The sequence below is a fragment of the Triticum aestivum genome, chromosome 5B (genome assembly GCF_018294505.1).
Source record: "Triticum aestivum cultivar Chinese Spring chromosome 5B, IWGSC CS RefSeq v2.1, whole genome shotgun sequence".
In the NCBI taxonomy this organism is placed as follows: Eukaryota; Viridiplantae; Streptophyta; class Magnoliopsida; order Poales; family Poaceae; genus Triticum; species Triticum aestivum.
In genome coordinates this window covers 475,716,248-475,722,247 of record NC_057807.1, presented here as the reverse complement: position 1 = coordinate 475,722,247, position 6,000 = coordinate 475,716,248, and positions in this window count along the sequence as shown.

Below are 6,000 nucleotides of genomic sequence, written 5' to 3'. Positions count from 1 at the left end.
TCGTCCTCACGCCGACCGCGGACCTCACCTTCTCCACCGCCGCCGTAGGTGTCCTCTGCCGCCAAGTTAGGGCACAGAAGATCGAACTGCTCGGCCTCTAACCTCGCTCCGTCTAGCAGTTCTTCCTATGGTAATTAAAACTCACTTTTTACCGTATTTTCGATCTGGTAGATTCATCCTTCTTCACCAAAAGCAGTTTCTAGATCTCCAAAGTTGAATATATCTCTCTCTGCATCTCATACTATGCCTAGTCTGTTCACTTATGCTACTCTACAAGTTAGATTCCTCACTTGTACCTATTCTTGGATTCATACAAATCTGGAACCGACTCACAAAAATAAGTGAATGTCTTCGCGTTATGAGGTCAATGTCTTCAAACTGATTTATCTTCAAAATCTTCTGAGAATGCATATGACCTCTTCCTCTTCCCTCGCACCTCTAATGCTGTCACAGGTACATGTCCGTGGGAGAATCCCTTGGTTCTCATAGTCTGCATTCATTTGCAGAATTCTTACAGAGTCACATAAATTCTCCTGAAGCCAGTTCTTGTCTGACCAGCCGTAAGAAGCCTTTGCAAGTTCTAAAGCCTTTTAGGTTAAGCTTCATGGCTACTGAAAAATCAGCTAGAAAGGGTGGCAGACAGCATCGTGGGAATACCTCCAAGGATTTGCCACCAGATCTGCATGAGTTGTACAAGACTGGCCCTGAAGAAACCTATGGTGAACGCAAGAATCGAATCCAATGGATTCAAAGATATTGGGCTAAAGAATGGTTCAAATACAGATTCGTCATGGCCGAGTACTTCGAGAAGAATGCTATCAAACCATCCTGGGGAGATATCTTGTACAAAAACCCTCAACCCCAGTCCCGTTCTGAAGCCATTCAACAATAATTCTATCCTTGTATGGTACGCGGCCCAGAACCAGAGAATGCTGACCCCTCTTCTCTGTTGTGGTGTCGTGATGAAAATCTGTTCAAACGCAACTTCCAGTTTGCTAAAGATTCTGTTGTGAAGAACAAGAAGGCCTTTGGACTTGACTTCAATCCTGGTCCTTCTGCTCCTCAGAAAGATGGCACCTGTGAAGCCAATGAAAACAGGATTGACCCCTTCTATAACTTCGAAGGCCTCCTCTCACACATTGTTGTTCAAGGTGCAAATGTGGATCACTCTGCTGATGATGCAGATTTTGATGAAGCTCCACCTCCTCCTAAGCCACAGAAGCAAAAGAAATCTAAGGCTTCAAAACCTACTGCTGCACCAAAGGCTTCACAAGTAAAACCACTTGCAACTGCTCCTCCTGCACCGAGTTACTCTGAAGATCAATCTCGGGTCTCCAAACAGAAAGAGAAGCCTCAGAAGAAAACTGCTCAGAGGACAAGTCAAGCACTGACACCAGCTGTCATTCTAAGGAACGAATCTGAAGCTATTGATCTATCGTCAGATGACGAGTTTGGTGATGATGCTCTTGAGCGGCTGATAAAGAGCAAGCAAGAGGCGGAGATCTTCAATGATCTTCCTCTCTTCGATGTGAACATCCTGGATAACTTCATTGATGAGTGGTTCAACAACCCTGATCTTAGTTTTGATGATCTTCAGCTCCCAATTGGCATCAGCGTCGCCTTCCAAGGCGCCATTGCTCCTGAGCTAGCTCTGGCTCAGAAGATTGTCGAACTGAAAAACAAAATTGACTATGAGAAGGAACAGTTCAAGAAGCACATGGCCAAGCTTAGTGTGGCCGATGTTCAGAAATTCAAGCTGATGTTGAATGACCTCAAGGAGGCATTTCGCAAGAAACATGAAGAAGCCAAAGGCTCTCGGGAACGGATGAAGAACCTAGCTGCCAAGTGTGTTCAAGCTTACAATGAAGCTGAAAAGTGCAAGGCATTTGGGCGACCAGGCATTGACCCCAAGTTGGCTGCCAAGAAGAAGAAGTCCACTGTGACCCCATCTGAAGCATCACGGCGGGAAGAACCTCGCATTGTCTTCCCTACCAGTATGATAGGCTCGAAGCCTATGGTCCCCACAGTGGCTTCAGAACAAAAGAAAACCAAGGCAGCTGAAGCCGAAGCCAGAAAGCGCAAGTTCAAGAACACCACTGATGACACCCCTTTGCCCAAGAAGAGAAAAATCAAGAAGAAAGATTGGGATGCTCCCGAAGAGCCCCTCATCGTCGAGCCCCTGTCTTTTGCCCGTCCTGCATCCGAAAACCAAGAGCATCAACTGATAGTTCACGAGCCGGCTTCCACAGAGGCTCCTGAAGCTCAAGAAGTACCAGTCGTTGACCCCATCACGACTGAAGACATTGGTCCCCAAGACAATGTAGTTGATGATGAAGTGCTTCCTCAGATCGAGCGCCAAACGGTATCATCGCCTGTTCTCACGATCAGCGAACTCATCAGTATTGGTCGTCCTTTGACGCCAATCTCTCAGGATGCCTCATGGGCTGATCGCCCCCAGCCAGCAACCCCAAGTCAAGATTCACCAAGTACACCCCGTCCTCCACCAGCACAAGTGACAAGCTCCATAGTGAATGACGACAATTACATGGAGACTACACCCTCACCAAAGGCGTCGCCCGTGTTTCAACGGCTTAGCAAAGGCCTGAAGCCATCTGTCTCCATGACAACCATCACAGAAGAGGATTCTCACCAATCCAGCTCAGTGGCACGTCAAGTGTTCCCTGAAGATAATCCTTCTGTGACGGTTCCCGTGTCAGAAGCTAATGCTACTGAAGAGATTCTGGCTGCATCAGCCGATGAAAGACAAGAAGAAGAACGTGTTGCTACACCCCCTACCAACCCAGAAGAAGTTGTTCTCGAGGAGACGAGTCTGTGCCCGACCCTCCAGCTACTCAAGTGGAGGTTGAAAATCCTGAGGCGGCCACCAACAACAATACTGATGCCAATGACGATGTCATGGCTGAAGATAATGTGGCGCCTACAGTCAACACTGTGCATGAAGCCAATGATGCACCTACCACCAATGTGCAGCCTGGCGCCATTGCAAATGCCTCTGCTCCTGTACCGCCACCAAGGCCACACACTATTGAGCACGCATTCTATCAAGGCGAACTGGTCCCTGTTAGATGGCCAATTATGGTTCCTTCGCCTGCTCCCGGACCTCAAATTGATTATCATGTGGAGCACAGGCCTCAGGTTCAGAAGCCAAAGCCAAGGTTGCCACGGTTCCTAGGTACTGCACCTGCACCAGGATCATTCAATGTAAATGGCTTCATTGCACACAACACCTTCTTTGATAGTGCCAAGAACTCATATTCCAAGCCAAGAATATCATCTGATTGGTTCTGGAGTTATCGGCAACGCAGCTATTACTCATGTGTTCTATACAACCAAGGGCACATATTTCCTCATATGCGTCTGGATTCCGAAGCCATTGCAGGCATGTCCTACTTAGAAGAAGCACTTGACTATTTCAGAGATGCAGGCCTTCTCCGCTTTGTCACTGATAAGGAGAATTGGAATGAAGAGCTTCTGCTACAATTCTATGCAACTCTCCACATTCGCGGCTACAACAGGGATCCGAAGACATGGGTCCTTGAGTGGATGACAGGCAATGTACATCATGAAGCCAAAGCTTTTGATCTCATTGAGCTTACGGGCCTGTCCACTCCAGGTGAACTCTATGAACCTGGTTGTCAGCTTCACCGCGATGCCTTGGAGAGCATCTTTCAGAAGCCAGAACCCAACATGAGCCAAATGTTGAGCATGATGAAGCCACTGCCACACGATGTTGAATATCCCAAGGAATTCTTCGTTGAAGACCTAGAGTATCTGCCCTGCACCATCTATCACATCATTAGGCGAACTCTATGGCCCATCAAAGGACACTCTTCCTCAACAAAGCTTGAAGGTGCAATGAAGACATTGGTCTTCTATATTCTCAATGGAAAAAGCTTCAATGCTCAGGATTTCTTCATTCGTCAATTTGCTGCATCTGGCTCAGACATCTTTGGACTGAAATTCTATGCTCCGTGGGTTATGCGTCTGATCAAGCTTCACTCCGCTATTAACTATCAGCCCTCTGCATGCAACCATCTTATATTCCTGCCAGAGGTTGATATGTCAGTCGAAGCCATCTACCCAGAGCCTGCCAAGGAGGCAACATATCTTCACAATGCCGATCATCAGAGTTTCTCTCAGCATGTTGAAGGTGTTCAGGCTGCTTCTCGTGTCTATCCTTTGGCCGGCAACACTCGCCGTGCACGTACTGAAGCCACAGAAAGCACCATTGCTCCAAGGACTCGAAAGCGATCACGTGTGCTCAATGACCGAGAGCTTCTCATGGCATTGCATCAGAAACACGACAAGCATCACTTCTGGCTGAAGCTCAAATGCAAAGCCTCTTGGTGGATGTCAATCGCATTCGCAACCTTGCCACCAAGAACGCCTTTGTTACTCATGAAACCTGTCGGAGGACTTGGAAGAGTTTGACATTGCTCAGTGCTGAAGCTGGTCTTCAAGACGATGGCTTCATCGAGAGATTCAAGTTTGACTCCACTCCTCCCAGGAATGTTGTCTTGCGTCAAACCCCGTCTCTTGAAGATTCAGAGTTCTCCTCCCCCGCTGCTACCGTAAATGCCAGAGTTATTGATGACGCCGATGATGTTACTTCACCACCTCCAACTTTAGCGCACGTCGATACTGCACCAAGTTCGTCTGCACCACCAAACCTCGACAATGACCCTGCTACCTCACCTACTCCTCATGGGAACGAGTAGAGACTATGTCTTCAAACCTTTTTGGTTCTCACTAACAAAAAGGGGAGAAGCATATGTTGATAGTCTTCAAGCGGGTCCTTAAGGGTGGTTGCTATACTTTTGCCAAGTGTTTACAACTCTTGCTTTTGATACATTTGGTTCTTTGAGTTGTAACACTTAAACTCGATGGTCGTCTGCTACTTTTTACTGCTATTCTGTGATGTGATGATAAATCCCGCATGAAGCCATTCTGCAGATGCCCATTTTTCATTATGCGTGTCATTATTTCTATATATCTGCTCATGCAATATGAATTGTCTTCATAATGGGAAGAGGATCTCCACAAGTACAACCTGCCTTGTGCATTTGCATTCCAACGCAAAACATCTATATGCACATCTTCAGGGGGAGCCAGTTTACCATCTATGAAGACAATATCTTAATCCTTTACAATTTCACATACTTTTATCCCCGTTGAAAACTTCAACCAGTTTGTCATCAATCACCAAAAAGGGGGAGATTGTAAGTGCATCTAGTGCCACCCCTAGTTGGTTTTGGAGTATTGACGACAAACCTGGTTGAGGGACTAATGTGTTCGTGAGAATTGCAGGATAACATAGATAGTAGTCCCTCATTGATTCAGTTTACCTACCGGAGATGACTCCTAAAAATGTGTGAAGACATTGAAGACAATGGTGGTCTGTGAAGCTAATCACGTTGAAGACTATGACATGAGAAGACAACGTCTGAAGACTATGGAGCGCGAAGACTTAATAGTTTCGTTGTTTCTTTTCTTCTTTGTTGAGTCATAGGAACCACCGCACTGTTAAGTGGGGTCCAAGTGAACAAAGTCAGAGTGACTGAAGTGATGCTCAACCAAATCCTATGTCTTCGAGCGAAGACAATGAGAGCAAATCTTATCCAGAGTCGGATGAGTCAGCTTTACTTGTAGCCCAAGTCAAGCTACCGCGTGTGTTTGAAATCTGACCGTTGAGACACGTGTCAGTTCCTTAATGACCTAGGGTCATTTCGGACAAATCAGGTCGGGTTGCCCAGTGGCTATAAATAGCCCACCCCCTACACCATAAATTGGTGGTTGCTCGGAGTTAGTATATGGCTTTTGTCGTTTGAGAGCAAGCCACCTCCGAAGCTTTTGAGAGAGAATCCTTGCGAGGACAAACCCAAACCACCCAGAGCCCAAAGAGTGTTTGGCATCACTGAAGTCTTTCTGTCCGCGTGATCTGAAGACTTATTTCATTTGAGGACTGTGAATCCTCCAGCC